At 42.1% G+C, this 16945-nt stretch overlaps 1 pseudogene across 1 annotated transcript in view; it reads left to right on the top strand.

Annotated features, from left to right (window-relative positions):
* Nucleotides 1-16945, top strand: part of LOC110529202 (laminin subunit alpha-2-like) — a 167588-nt pseudogene that overhangs the window by 127096 nt on the left and 23547 nt on the right. Inside the window, exons 35-42 of the transcript XR_016482752.1 lie at nucleotides 327-486; nucleotides 1419-1626; nucleotides 1830-1946; nucleotides 2282-2445; nucleotides 2601-2727; nucleotides 8217-8317; nucleotides 8441-8511; nucleotides 8994-9062. The product of XR_016482752.1 is annotated as a laminin subunit alpha-2-like (transcript). The remainder of the gene's footprint in view (nucleotides 1-326; nucleotides 487-1418; nucleotides 1627-1829; nucleotides 1947-2281; nucleotides 2446-2600; nucleotides 2728-8216; nucleotides 8318-8440; nucleotides 8512-8993; nucleotides 9063-16945) is intronic.

Here is a 16945-nt window from a genome sequence, read left to right on the forward strand (position 1 = left end):
CGCTCTCTCTCTCTTTCCTCTCTCCTCTCTCGCTCTCTTGCTCTCTCTCTCTCTCCACCTCTCTCTCTCTGTCTCTCTCTCTCCACCTCTCTCTCTCTCTCTGTCTCTAATGGTCATCATGGCAGCAGCAGGATAAAAACCTGGGTTTTGATGAGAGGAGACATGTATCAAACACTGTTTGATTTATAACACATTCTGTTCTCAGCCTTTCAGCTAGAGGTGACAGTGTAGGACAGAGTGTCAGGAGATAGAAAATTGTGCCTTAAGGCAGTGTGTGTGCGTGTTCCTGCGTTCGTGTAAAACTTACAATGTCCTCTATCCTCCAGCTCTGAAAGTCAAGGCTAAAGAGCTGAATGAGACTCTGGGAAGGAACGGAGCTCCAGAGAAGAGCCTGAATGAGATGCACCAGGAGATTGAGACCATGGTAGCCGAGCTCCCCAAACACCAGCTGGGAGGCAAGAACCACATCTCAGAGGAGGAGCTGGGGTAAGGTCAACCCCAGATACCAACCTCTAGTCAACATCAGATCACAGACTATAATGTCAGTCTATTATGGTTCACACAGGGATGGGACTAGTGTATCCAAGCATAGCAGCACACCACAGGAGGTTGGTGGCACCTTGTGGAGGACGGGCTTGTGGTAATGGCTGGAGAGGAATTAGTGTAATGGTATCAAACATGGTTTATATGTGTTTGATGCCCTTCCATTTGCTCCGTTCCAGACATTATTATGAGCCGTCCTCCCCTCAGCAGCCTCCACTGCAGGACACAGGTCACACCACATATGCAGCACACAGGTCACACCACACACCTCATATTTTTAGGAAGGTATCCCCTGCTTTGCCTGGGCCACTGTAATCACAGCTAAATTAATGCCGTCATATAGTAAACAAAGAGGTGATCTATTTAAAAACATATTTGTGTACTGTAGTAATTTTCTTATTTGCATATTTATTGATTCACAGTTTTTTTAAATATTATACAAATAATTTTGCGGCCAAGCAAATCTCAACTGAATGAAGGAAGTTTACTTTTCTTATGTGAAACCTTAATGAGCTAATTAAAAGTTGCCTGGGGTGTGTGTGTGAGGAATATTATTAATTCTAATCAAACCAGTTTACTCATGTTTCCTTCTGGCTGAGGCCTGGATGAGTCATGCAAAAAGAAAGAGGGACATCTAGTGGCTGGTCTGATCCACAAATGGAGTAGAAGAAGAAAGAAAGGAGAGAGAAAGAACATGTTCCTTTCCTCCTCACGCTATACAGTACTCTGATCTTCCCCTTTCTCTTTCCCCATCGCTCTCTCTTTCTCTCTCTCTTTTTCTCCGCCCCATTCTCTTTCCCTCTCTTCTTCCCTCTCTCTTTCTCTCTCCCTCTCTCCCCTCCTTCTCATTCCACCCCTCCACTCTCGCTCCCCAGACTGGCAGAGGCCCTGTACCAGAAGGTGAAGCTTCTCTTTGGGGACCCCCACCAGGCTACAGAGGACCTGAAGGCCGAGGTGACAGAGAAGGGTGACCACCGGGCCAAGCTGGACGAGGCCCAGGCCCTGCTGAAGGATGCCCAGGGGAAGAGCAGGGAGGCTGGGGCCCTGTCTGGACAGAACCAGTGCAACCTCACTGCCCTGGAGGTAGGCAGCTTGTACACACACACACACACACACACATACACACACGCACACGCACACACACGCACACGCAACCATACACCTCCCATTTCACCCTTTTGATAATGGGTAGTGGTGTCTATTCACAGTTATGGTATATACACCGTTTTGTGTTGTAGTTTCTGTAAAGTTAGTTGGGCTGATTGTGTTCTCTGGTCTGCTTGCAGAGACAGAGGGATTCTTTGAGCTCAGTGAAGAAAGGAACTGAAGACTTGCTGGAAGACAGAGAGCGCATTCTGGCTGAAGCCAACGGGCTCTCAGACAACATCAATAAGGGGATTGAGGTAGTCTCTAGACACCACACACACACACACACACATCTTAAACTCAGGCCTGTCAAGCCCCCGTCATTGGGAGAGGAAGACACACTTTTACTCTGTTGGAATGCTTTCATGATGTCAGACAGATGTTGCCTGGAGCACTATTGGACTTGACCTTTTCCCGACCGGGCCTTTATTTGTACATATGTCCCACCTGTATCAAGCCAGGGGTTCAGCTTCATCTCTCTCCCTCTTTCTTTCTCTCTCTTTCTGTCTGTCTGTGTTGCTCTCCTGCTCTATTTGTCTTTCTGTCTGTCTGTCTCTCTCTTTCTCTTCTTCTTTATCTCTCTTCTGTGTAGGATCTGGAGGAGATGGAGCGTGAGCTGGGTCCTCTCCATTAGCACCTGGACTACAGGGTGAGTCGTCAGACTAAGGGCCCGAGTGACAACACCCTGACTGATCTGCTGCAGGACACTGAGAACCATGCTGCCCAGCTCAACGAGTCCTCTGGCATCCTGGACAGGTACGGGACAGGCAGACAGACACACAGACAGACACACATACATCAGACGTGTAGTACTTTTGTTTGCTGTACCTCTGTTATAATGATATGGTGGATTGAATGTAATTGTTGTTCTTTAATATTTTGTTCATGTGTTGGATGGTGTCCTAACCAAGTCTCTTGCTAACCAAGAACCTGTCCTTTAACGCCATGGCAGCGTTCAACGCATACAACAACATCATCGAGGAGGCGGATAAAGAGGCAAAGCAGGCCAGGGCACACGGGACAGAGGCCTTTCAGCTGGTGAGTGCATGCACACACACACACCTACACACACATCACCCCTTTACCCTGTGTGTGTGTGTGTGTGTGTGTGTGTGTGTGTGTGTGTGTGTGTGTGTGTGTGTGTGTGTGTGCGCGTGTGCGTGTGCGTGTGTGCGCGTGCGTGTGTGTGTGTGTGCGTGAGTTGAAAGATTCAAAGAGGACCTCTGTCTCTAATGTGCTGAGCAGCAGAGATTTGGCGTTCAAACGTTTTTGCATTTCCTTATTCACCTCCATTTGTCACGCTGTAGAGATCAAAGTCCCAGCGCTGTCGTCCTTATTATCGTGACTCTCCCTCCTGCAGCAGGAGCCAGCGGAGGTGAAGAGAAACCTTTTCCCCTCTCTTTCTTCTTCTCTTCTTCTCTCTAAAGGAGAGAGGGAGACACTCAGAAGTCTGAGTGGGAACATTGGTCCCCTCTGTGGAAAATCTCCTCAGCCCGTGTGTCTTCTGTTCAAAAACACAGCTTTATACTCCACACATTATTAATACAATGTTGAAAAAAACTACGGTCGTTTTCCAAACTGTGTTGCTATTTTTTTATTCATTGATGTACTTTAATATATTCAGTTATGATGAATACTCTAAGAAACAGAGCCGTATTTACCTGGGGTTCTCTCTATGAGGAATATTAATCAGCATTTGTCCTGTTTGTACATTGTGTAGTACCCAGGGGTATGTAGTACCACTGTATGTTTGTATGGATGTAGTACCACTGTATGTTTGTATGTACGTAGTACCACTGTATGTTTGTATGTACGTAGTACCACTGTATGTACGTAGTACCACTGTATGTTTGTATGGACGTAGTACCACTGTATGTTTGTATGGACGTAGTACCACTGTATGTTTGTATGTACGTAGTACCACTGTATGTTTGTATGTACGTAGTACCACTGTATGTACGTAGTACCACTGTATGTTTGTATGTACGTAGTACCACTGTATGTACGTAGTACCACTGTATGTTTGTATGTACGTAGTACCACTGTATGTTTGTATGTACGTAGTACCACTGTATGTTTGTATATACGTAGTACCACTGTATGTTTGTATGGACGTAGTACCACTGTATGTTATTATGTACGTAGTACCACTGTATGTTTGTATGTACGTAGTACCACTGTATGTTTGTATATACGTAGTACCACTGTATGTTTGTATGTACGTAGTACCACTGTATGTTTGTATGTACGTAGTACCACTGTATGTTTGTATATACGTAGTACCACTGTATGTTTGTATGGACGTAGTACCTCTGTATGTTTGTATGTACGTAGTACCACTGTATGTTTGTATGTACGTAGTACCACTGTATGTTTGTATGGACGTAGTACCACTGTATGTTTGTATGGACGTAGTACCACTGTATGTTTGTATGTACGTAGTACCACTGTATGTTTGTATGTACGTAGTACCACTGTATGTTTGTATGTACGTAGTACCACTGTATGTTTGTATGTACGTAGTACCACTGTATGTACGCAGTACCACTGTATGTTATTATGTACGTAGTACCACTGTATGTTTGTATATACGTAGTACCACTGTATGTTTGTATGGACGTAGTACCACTGTATGTTTGTATGGACGTAGTACCACTGTATGTTTGTATGTACGTAGTACCACTGTATGTTTGTATGTACGTAGTACCACTGTATGTACGTAGTACCACTGTATGTTTGTATGTATGTAGTACCACTGTATGTTTGTATGTACGTAGTACCACTGTATGTTTGTATGGACGTAGTACCACTGTATGTTTGTATGTACGTAGTACCACTGTATGTTTGTATGTACGTAGTACCACTGTATGTTATTATGTACGTAGTACCACTGTATGTTATTATGTACGTAGTACCACTGTATGTTATTATGTACGTAGTACCACTGTATGTTATTATGTACGTAGTACCACTGTATGTTATTATGTACGTAGTACCACTGTATGTTATTATGTACGTAGTACCACTGTATGTTTGTATGGACGTAGTACCACTGTATGTTTGTATGGACGTAGTACCACTGTATGTTATTATGTACGTAGTACCACTGTATGTTATTATGTACGTAGTACCACTGTATGTTTGTATATACGTAGTACCACTGTATGTTTGTATGTACGTAGTACCACTGTATGTTTGTATGTACGTAGTACCACTGTATGTTTGTATATACGTAGTACCACTGTATGTTTGTATGGACGTAGTACCTCTGTATGTTTGTATGTACGTAGTACCACTGTATGTTTGTATGTACGTAGTACCACTGTATGTACGTAGTACCACTGTATGTTTGTATGGACGTAGTACCACTGTATGTTTGTATGTACGTAGTACCACTGTATGTTTGTATGTACGTAGTACCACTGTATGTTTGTATGTACGTAGTACCACTGTATGTTTGTATGTACGTAGTACCACTGTATGTTTGTATGTACGTAGTACCACTGTATGTACGCAGTACCACTATATGTTATTATGTACGTAGTACCACTGTATGTTTGTATATACGTAGTACCACTGTATGTTTGTATGGACGTAGTACCACTGTATGTTTGTATGGACGTAGTACCACTGTATGTTTGTATGTACGTAGTACCACTGTATGTTTGTATGGATGTAGTACCACTGTATGTTTGTATGTACGTAGTACCACTGTATGTTTGTATGTACGTAGTACCACTGTATGTACGTAGTACCACTGTATGTTTGTATGGACGTAGTACCACTGTATGTTTGTATGGACGTAGTACCACTGTATGTTTGTATGTACGTAGTACCACTGTATGTTTGTATGTACGTAGTACCACTGTATGTACGTAGTACCACTGTATGTTTGTATGTACGTAGTACCACTGTATGTACGTAGTACCACTGTATGTTTGTATGTACGTAGTACCACTGTATGTTTGTATGTACGTAGTACCACTGTATGTTTGTATATACGTAGTACCACTGTATGTTTGTATGGACGTAGTACCACTGTATGTTATTATGTACGTAGTACCACTGTATGTTTGTATGTACGTAGTACCACTGTATGTTTGTATGTACGTAGTACCACTGTATGTTTGTATGTACGTAGTACCACTGTATGTTTGTATGGACGTAGTACCACTGTATGTTTGTATGGACGTAGTACCACTGTATGTTTGTATGTACGTAGTACCACTGTATGTTTGTATGTACGTAGTACCACTGTATGTTTGTATGTACGTAGTACCACTGTATGTTTGTATGTACGTAGTACCACTGTATGTACGCAGTACCACTGTATGTTATTATGTACGTAGTACCACTGTATGTTTGTATATACGTAGTACCACTGTATGTTTGTATGGACGTAGTACCACTGTATGTTTGTATGGACGTAGTACCACTGTATGTTTGTATGTACGTAGTACCACTGTATGTTTGTATGTACGTAGTACCACTGTATGTACGTAGTACCACTGTATGTTTGTATGTATGTAGTACCACTGTATGTTTGTATGTACGTAGTACCACTGTATGTTTGTATGGACGTAGTACCACTGTATGTTTGTATGTACGTAGTACCACTGTATGTTTGTATGTACGTAGTACCACTGTATGTTATTATGTACGTAGTACCACTGTATGTTATTATGTACGTAGTACCACTGTATGTTATTATGTACGTAGTACCACTGTATGTTATTATGTACGTAGTACCACTGTATGTTATTATGTACGTAGTACCACTGTATGTTATTATGTACGTAGTACCACTGTATGTTTGTATGGACGTAGTACCACTGTATGTTTGTATGGACGTAGTACCACTGTATGTTATTATGTACGTAGTACCACTGTATGTTATTATGTACGTAGTACCACTGTATGTTTGTATATACGTAGTACCACTGTATGTTTGTATGTACGTAGTACCACTGTATGTTTGTATGTACGTAGTACCACTGTATGTTTGTATATACGTAGTACCACTGTATGTTTGTATGGACGTAGTACCTCTGTATGTTTGTATGTACGTAGTACCACTGTATGTTTGTATGTACGTAGTACCACTGTATGTACGTAGTACCACTGTATGTTTGTATGGACGTAGTACCACTGTATGTTTGTATGTACGTAGTACCACTGTATGTTTGTATGTACGTAGTACCACTGTATGTTTGTATGTACGTAGTACCACTGTATGTTTGTATGTACGTAGTACCACTGTATGTTTGTATGTACGTAGTACCACTGTATGTACGCAGTACCACTATATGTTATTATGTACGTAGTACCACTGTATGTTTGTATATACGTAGTACCACTGTATGTTTGTATGGACGTAGTACCACTGTATGTTTGTATGGACGTAGTACCACTGTATGTTTGTATGGACGTAGTACCACTGTATGTTTGTATGTACGTAGTACCACTGTATGTACGTAGTACCACTGTATGTTTGTATGTATGTAGTACCACTGTATGTTTGTATGTACGTAGTACCACTGTATGTTTGTATGGACGTAGTACCACTGTATGTTTGTATGTACGTAGTACCACTGTATGTTTGTATGTACGTAGTACCACTGTATGTTTGTATGTACGTAGTACCACTGTATGTTATTATGTACGTAGTACCACTGTATGTTATTATGTACGTAGTACCACTGTATGTTATTATGTACGTAGTACCACTGTATGTTATTATGTACGTAGTACCACTGTATGTTTGTATGGACGTAGTACCACTGTATGTTTGTATGGACGTAGTACCACTGTATGTTATTATGTACGTAGTACCACTGTATGTTATTATGTACGTAGTACCACTGTATGTTTGTATGGACGTAGTACCACTGTATGTTTGTATGGACGTAGTACCACTGTATGTTTGTATGGACGTAGTACCACTGTATGTTTGTATTTACGTAGTACCACTGTATGTTATTATGTACGCAGTACCACTGTATGTTTGTATGGACGTAGTACCACTGTATGTTTGTATGTACGTAGTACCACTGTATGTTATTATGTACGTAGTACCACTGTATGTTATTATGTACGTAGTACCACTGTATGTTTGTATGTACGTAGTACCACTGTATGTTTGTATGGACGTAGTACCACTGTATGTTTGTATATACGTAGTACCACTGTATGTTTGTATGGACGTAGTACCACTGTATGTTATTATGTACGTAGTACCACTGTATGTTTGTATGGACGTAGTACCACTGTATGTTTGTATGGACGTAGTACCACTATTTGTTTCGTCTGTTACTGTAGAATGCATTATTCTTATAATCACACTTACATTCTTGGTGCACACACACACGCTCACACACACACACACACACACACACACACACACACACACACACACACACACACACACACACACACACACACACACACACACACACACACACACACACACACACACACACACACACACACACACACACACACACACACACACACACACACACACGCAGGCCTCAGGACCTAAAGACTCTTTGAAAAATAACGCCAAGAACTCTGTTCAGAGGAGCATTCAACTGTGGAACGAAGCCAATAAGTAAAGGAGCAATGTGAACGTAAACCCAGTCCCCCCCCATACAACACCCACCAACTGTGATGATAAACGGCAGAAATATTTCAAAGAACTGTGTTTTCTGAGGACTGTTTGCTAAACAAGCGGAGGGTGCGGTCTTTGTTCAGAGAACGCTGAGAGTGTGGGCAGTCTCCAGGCCCGGGTGACAGCTGGTGGCTTGAAGAATCAAATCAATTGTATTTGTCACATACACATGGTTAGCAGATGATAATGCGAGTGTAGCGAAATGCTTGTTCTTCTTGTTCCGACAATGCAGTAATAACCAGTAATCTAACTAACAATTCCAAAACTACTACCTTATACACACAAGTGTAAAGGGATAAAGAATATGTACATAAAGATATGAATGAGTGATGGTACAGAACGGAATAGGCAAGATGCAGTAGATGGTATCGAGTACAGTATATACATATGAGATGAGTAATGTAGGGTATGTAAACAAAGTGGCATAGTTTAAAGTGGCTAGTGATACATGTAGTACATACAGCTGCAGTAGATGATATAGAGTACAGTATATACATACATGATGAATAATGTAGGGTATGTAAACATTATATTAAGTAGCATTGTTTAAAGTGGCTAGTGATATATTTTACATCAATTTCCATCAATTCCCATTATTAAAGTGGCTGGAGTTGAGTCAGTGTGTTGGCAGCAGCCACTCAATGTTAGGGCTTGCTGAAAGATCTCGACAGTACATTAGGGAAGCTGAATGCAATCCCCAATGGTAAGCACACAAACAACACTATAAAATGCCTTTTGTTTTAAAGGAAGAAGTTAAATATTTCTCATTGATGTTGATGGAGAAATGTATCAGGCTGAGCCCAGGATGTGGGACCAGAGCGGATGGATAGTAGTATAGTGGTGTAGGTATTGGATTAAGGGACATCCTCAAATCAAATCACATTTTATTGGTCACTGTGGTGGATAATTGAATCAATTATAACGCATGCCAGAACTTGTGAAATCAATCAGGCTTTTAATACAAGAGTATTGCCAGCCAGGATGGTCCGCGGAGCACACACCGCTTCCCAGAGCCCTGGCCCTCATATTTATACACATACAGCATATACGTCCATCCCATATGTAAATAGACATATTTCCCCTATCCATCTGCCACCATTATCTTTCAGTCTAGGCTTCCTGCTTGTTCACGCCCAATAACGCCCACATCTTCTTTTGGTTAGTTTATAATGGTGGCAGGATTCTTGCTTCGTCCTAAAAAAAATAGCATGCGTCTGGTTATTCTATAGGCCTGTTCTTTGGCCCTGCACTTAACCTATGGTTCTCATGTGTGTGTATTTTTGTCAGCCATCTGTGTGTTCCCTTTTAGTGAATTAGTGTCCCTGCACTTAACTTATGGTTCCCATGTGTGTGTATTTTTGTCAGCTATCTATATGTCCCCTTTCAGTGTATCCAATTCTCCCTACATGCCTATGTGTTCTATTTACTCCCACAATAGGTCAATAGGCTATGTGTCTCCTCTTACTTAGTGTATCCAATTCTCCCTAAGTGCCTATGTGTTCTATTTATTCCCACAAATAGGTCAATAGGCTATGTGTCTCCTTTTGCTTTAGTGTATCCAATTCTCCCTACGTGCCCATGTGTTCTTTTTACTCCCACAAATCCCTCCTCTGGGGCTAATTAGCCCCACACAAAAATAAAAATACAAGAAATCATTCAAACAACCTGGACCAATCAACTCCAAATCATGAAAATGAAACTGAGCGTAAAAGATTCAATAATAAACATTGACAAAAAAACCAACTAGACCAAACATCTCTTAGTTATGCAGAAGAGTAAAAGATCTAACTAGGTAAGAAATAATAAGGAAAAATACATGTAACATTATGGTGAAGCATGAGCATGTAGGTACATAGCCTTGCCTGAGGTTGTCTCAGTTATGTGTAAAACTACAAAAAATAAAACAATAAGACTAACATAAGAAGAATATAAGAAGCCATAAAAATACTACTGGAATAGACAACAATAGTACTTGAATATAATAAAATAATACTTGAATATAAGAAATAATACTTGAATATAAGAAAATAATAGGCCTACATGCAGTTTCAAAAGAAAAATGACACAACAACATTCTAACATTAAGTTTTCAATCATGATCCTCCCTCGCAGACACCTCTCTAACAATGTGTTATCAATGATACCAACCTTTGTTAGAAGATTAAGGACATGGTCCGTAGACACTTGTAACCGGATACCCTCTGTTACCTAACATGTTTTGAAATAACTTAATTGTAGAAGGCAAAACTAACTTGAATTAAAGGAAATCAGATATATTCATCGATATACCTATTTTAAAATCACAACCAAACAAACGAACATACACGGCCATAAGTAAATAGGTATATGAAATCCTTACATAGGAGTACAATCCTCTTTGCTACAAATATCACAATCTCCTCTTTGACATTTTGCACAAAACAGAGGATCTCCGTAATGATTATGACCCTCCTCATTATACTTAGTGCACCACTTACAATTATTGCCCAAGTGACACGCTTCATGGACATGTACCAGTGGACATTCTTCTGACTCTGGGGATATAGCATAAACAGGTAGACCATCTTTTCGAAAACCATGGCAAGCATAACCACCTCCAGGGACTACTCCAAACAGACAGTTAGGATTACCAAAAGGGCAGTCAAGAGGCCCACCAGCTGCATTACATGCTTGTCCATATCTATCTGTATAATGGCCTGGGCTTCCAGGTACAGGATCAACTACCACAGGAAGGTTAGCTCTACCTATCGACATCTGTTTGACCGTTGTTTGGATCACAAGTGATTTTACCAAAGGTAAAACACAACAAAATACGATACCTAGAGCCACTAATCCTCCGCCCAGCATAATGGCCATCCTAGCAAACATAGCTCCCCATTTACCCAATGCTAGATCCAGCCAGTCCCAAACATGGGAATCAAACCCAGCATTAGCCTTTACCTCTGTTCGTAACCCTTTAAGTCTATTCATAGCAAGTGCAAAGGATCCGTTAGGCGCTGTGTTGTTAGGAATAAAGGTACAACAATCATCCCCAAACATAACACAGACTCCACCCTTCTCCGCCAAAAGCCAATTGAGAGCCTGTCTATTTTGCCAAGTCATTTTGCTGGTAGCCTGCACCTGTTCCCCCAACGCCGTTAGAGCTGAGTCAGTATAGTTAATGAATCTCTGCTGGTTATAGTAAATATAATTAATCCACTCTAAGTTCTTATTCGGTGTAACCCACAAAAATATCGATTCGAATCCAGATTTAACTTCATCTCTTGCCTTGAACTCCTGAGGTACTCCCCTAGGTTGTCCAATTGCATCAAGGTATACCTCAGGGTCCTTCTCATACGCCCTTTTAACTCTAAATTTAACATAGTCGTCATGAGGTGATTTTATAATGGTAACCTGTTGAATTGCTCTAACTAAAGCACAGAGACCAATCCATCCATCTGGCAGTACATTCATTAATTTGTTTTTCCCACACATCCAGAAACTATCTGCAATACCTCTATCCTGATTCTTCAGCATAGTGAGGGACGGCGCAACCTGGGTTATTGTACCACACACTCCTTTTCTATTTACAATCAACCCTTTATCTGTGCTTCTACGAACCCCTGCCGTCTCTAGTATCCAAATAGTATCACATTCTACAGTGGTGTTTCCGACATTTATTCCTTCGGTGTTATAGCTGTAAAAACATTCATATTTTCCTTTAACCACAGTACTTATGTCTAAATTGAGTCCATTTGATTCAGTTTTAATGTCATACGCAGCACAGTCATTGTTTCCCAACCTAGTCTCGTTCAACATGATTCTGCCTCTAGTGCTCCCCTGAGCAATCCTACATTCTATGTCACACAAGGGAATAGAATACTTTGTCTTGGTACAATGATCATTCTTCCAATTGGCACAGTTTTTAAATGATGCTGGTTCAGGAACTATCATGAGATCCGACAAAGGTGATTTACTACACAGAATACAATTGTCCATTCTGTGTTTGTTTGCCGTATACTTAGCCCATTTGTACCATTCGTTCTTCACTTCTTCCTCCTGCATAGTGTCCTTGAATGGTTCTGAGTCTGATATACCTATGTCCGTCATCTTTGCATTGTTCTTGTCTTGAGGTAAGTCATTAGAGTTTGTCAGAAAGTTCCAAATCTCATTAAAGAATCCTTTTGGTTCTGGTGTTACAGGTGTCTTTATGGTCACCGTGGTCTGCTTGGCAAGGGCAGTTGATGTCATCTTGGTGGTAGTTGCTGTGGTCGTCACAGCAGCCGCCACCGTGGTTGTTACAGCCGCTGCTATCGTTGTCGTCGTCGCTTTGGTTGTTACAAGCTGTTCTTGCTCAGGTGCTGGCGTGGGACCCAATTTGACATGTTTGTAACTGTTTCCTTCGGTCAGTCCTGTTCTTGCTATTTCAATTTCAAATTCTTCACCTTCTGCTGGTGTTATCTTGTTCATGATAAACTCCCAGCCTTCCTCATATTTGGTTAATATCAGGTCACAACCTTTAGGGTCCCATATAACTTCTCCCTTTATCATATGATGTGTCCATCCACAGAGTGGCTCCTCTGGTAGTGGTTTCTTCTTCCATACCGAAACTGTTCTCTGTTCCCCTGGTTCAGTTAGAAGTTGGGGCGGAACAGAAAATTTAAACCTGTCCAAACGTCCTGTCTTTTCTCCTTGTTCGACCGGTTCCTCTCTTCTCTTCCTGTTTTTATCATTCATCTTGGTCATGTGTGAGTGCATTGTCTTCATCTTGTCCTCGATTGCTCTTGCTCTGTCGTGGTCATTGTTCTGTTGTGCTCCTAATTTCAATTGTTCATTATGGAGACCAGGTAAGAGCTGAAAAGTCAATCGTGGGGAAATCCCCATTTCTTTCATCCTGCAGGACCGTTTTTCCTTGCAAGACCTCCCCTTCTGCTCTTGGTGAGGCTTCTCCTCCGCTTTCTTCACCTGTTGTTCCTGGTGAGGTTTCTCCTCCACTTTCTTCACCTGTTGTTCCTGGTGAGGTTTCTCCTCCACTTTCTCCGCCCGTTGTTCCCTCCTCAGTCCGAGCTGGGCTTCCATCTGGGAAGGCGTCCATTTCAGGGAAGAGATGTTCCCATTCTTCAGGTGATACCTCGGGGTCCCACTGTAGAGGGCTCCCGTCAACAAGGTCTGCCCCAACAGGTATGTCATCAGGAGTAACAGGCATGTCACCCCCCCCCATTTCCGGGCTTTCAGGCCCTGCTGGAAGAGGCTTTGGTTGTTTGTCTCTTTTCTTTTCAGTCTCTTTTCCCCTGATACTTCTTCTGAGTGCGTTAGTTGGCGCACTTTTCGTATCTTGGCTTGTATCTGGTCTGCCCTTTTCCTGATTACTCTCTGGTGCTTTGATCGTTTCCGCTGCTCCTGCTCCCTCCGGGCTCCTGCCTGGTGAATCAGCATCCTCTGCGTCCTCATCTCTGTAGGGTTGTATCCTTCTCTCCGTCGGGACTCGGGTGCAGTGGTTTAGATGGTACCACGTCTTGCTTCCTTTCACTTGGACGGCCGTGTTGGTGGCTGCTGCCACCTCGTATGGTCCTTCTCTCCTCGGCTGATCCCACTTCCTCCGGAACACTCGAACGTAGACCAGATCTCCTGGAACCACTGGGGGAGGTCCTTCCGGACCTGCCTCTGGCACCGTCTTTTTCTCCTGTAAGTATATGGCTTTGTGTATTTTGGTTAGATACATCACATACGATTTCAACTCACTCTGCAATATGTCTAAAGTGGGACCTTTGTATAGTCCTCCTAACATTGGTATTGGCATGGGTCGACCCGTAAGCATTTCATGCGGTGAGAGATGCGTGTTTCTGTTAGTTTCCATGCGACAACTCATCAGTGCAAGCGGCAACGCATCTACCCAATTGAGTCCTGTAGATCTACAGATCTTTGTTATCTTGTTTTTCAGGGTCCCATTAACCCTTTCGACCATCCCCTGCGATTGTGGATGATAGACACACCCCAATCTTTGTTTCATTCTTAGCTGCTGTATTATCGTTTTTACAACTTTTTGTATAAACGCCGAACCATTGTCTGAGCTGATTTCGGATGGAATCCCAAACCGGGGAATGACTTCTGTTGACAAGAATTTAACCACTGTTCCTGACCCCTGATCCGCCGACGGTATTGCTTCTACCCATCTACTGAACCTGTCTATGATGACTAACATGTACCTTTTACCCCGTACAGGTTTTATCATATCTACATAGTCCATCACAATGTGTCTAAACGGTCCTTCTGGGACCGGTATGTGACCTATCGGCGTAGTTATACCTTTACGTATGTTGTTTTTTGCACATATTTCACATTTTGACAAAATCTCATCTACTGTTGCTTGTAGATATGGCGACCAGAAACCTTGTTTTTTGATTTTTCTTATCACCTCCCCCCTTGCACAATGATCAATATCATGTGCATCATTGATAAGTAGCGTCAAGAGAGCGGTGGTGGCTAATATGGCACCATCATGTGTTCTCCATATCCCATGTCTGTCTACAGAAGCCCCCCTCTGTAACCAGGTGGCCTGTTCAGTAATTCCAGCCTGAGCCTGAATTTGAATAAGCTCAGCAGGAGATGTGATTGGTGCAATAGCAACCATGTCCATCAATGGTGCAATGAGAATAGGGACAACACATTTGGATGCTTTTTTGGCCGCTTCATCAGCTGCATTATTGCCCCTAATGACAAAATCATTACCTTTTTTATGCGCTTGACATTTGATTATTGCTAGTTTCCGAGGATACATTAATGCTGTCATTAACTTGACAATTTGTGCGTGATGTTGGATGGGAGTTCCATCACTCTTTTTAAACCCTCTCTGTTTCCATACTGCGCCAAACAAATGGCATACACCGTGCGCGTATGCGGAATCAGTATAGATGTTAACTGTTTTACCCCTTCCTAGTACACATGCTGCTGTCAAAGCCTGTAATTCAGCTAACTGTGCTGAGCACGGTTGAGGACAATGTTCAAGTATTTCTTCAGTAAAGGTTTTCCCTTCGTGTTTGACTACCGCAAACCCTGCATGATTACCTGTATAATCCTTAAAACAAGAACCATCTACAAAGTAACTTTCCAGATTATCTCCCTCATGATCTATTAAAGGAATAGATTCTAAGTCAGGGCGCAATTTGGTAAATGTTAGAGCCTCGGCTACACAATCGTGTGCTTCTCCTTCGAAATCGAACGGAACCCTTTCCGCTGGATTCACAGTGCTGCATCTTTTAATGAGAACATCTGGATACGTAAGTAAGCTCATATAGTCCATTGTCCTTGCATTTGTTAACACAAATTTTCCCTGCTCTATTAACTCCACAATTTTATGATGAGTGCTGATAACCACAGGGTACCCCATGGTTATCGTTGACGCTTTGTCATATGCATAATGCAACGCTGCCAATCCTTGATAACACGGTGGGTATCCCTGGGCTACCGGATCTAGTTTAGAGCTATAATAGGCAATTGGTTGTTTCTTCCTACCACTACATGACTCTTGCATAAGAACGGCTGCTGCATAGTTGTCACACCTGTTTGCTACATATAACAAGAATGGTTTGGTGTAATCGGGAGTTGCTGGAGCTGTCTGCATCTCTTTCTTGAGTGTTTCGAAAGCAACTAACGCATCCGTATTCCAATCTAGTTTTGCTCTGAGGTTAAGCTGTCCCGCTTCTTTCATTATTTCTCTCAGAGGAGCTGTTTTGACTACATACTCCTCTATCCAATCTGAGCTGAACCCTGTCATTCCCAAAAAGGTCATCATTTGAGCTACCGTTTGTGGCAGGGGTGCTTTACTGATACCTTCTAACTGTCCTGGAGCTATGGCTTTAGTCCCATGAGCTATTGTTCTCCCTAAGTACTCAACTTGAGGTTGACAGTACTGTAGTTTTGTTTTAGAAACTTTGTGTCCCCCCTCAGCTAGTCGCTGTAGTACTTTAAGTGAGTCAGAATGACATTGTTCCAAAGTCGAGGCACAGATCAACAGGTCATCCACATATTGAATCAATGTGCCATCTAGCATTAATTCCTCCAAATCAGCCCTCAATATTTGATTGAACAAATGCGGACTGTGCTTAAAACCTTGTGGGGTCCTCGTGTAAGACAGAGTTTTACCCCCATATCTAAATGCAAACAGATGTCTGCACTCCTCCGCCAGGGGTATACTAAAAAACGCTCCACATAGGTCGATAACCGTGAAGTATTTGGCATCCGGGGGAACATTGGTCAGCAGTGTGTGTGGGTTCGGGACTTCAGCAGGGCAATCCTGAGCTATGTCATTTACTGCTCTCAAATCATGGACCAGTCTCCATCTTTTACCATCGGCTTTAAGGACAGGTAACAAAGGTGTATTGCAGCAGCTGGGCATCTCTATCAATACACCTGCCCTGATCAGTCCTTCTATTGTTGATCTTATGCCTTCTTCAGCCTCAGGCTTCATAGGATACTGGGCTTTCCATGGTAGTTTGGCGTCGGGTTTTATCTTTACACAGACGGGACTAGCAGATTTGACTAACCCGACATCTGTGTCGTGTTGCGACCATACCTTGGTTGGTATAATTTTCTCCATCTCTTCTCTAA

The sequence above is a fragment of the Oncorhynchus mykiss genome, chromosome 8 (assembly GCF_057628025.1).
Source record: "Oncorhynchus mykiss isolate SJ-2025 chromosome 8, ASM5762802v1, whole genome shotgun sequence".
Lineage (NCBI taxonomy): Eukaryota > Metazoa > Chordata > Actinopteri > Salmoniformes > Salmonidae > Oncorhynchus > Oncorhynchus mykiss.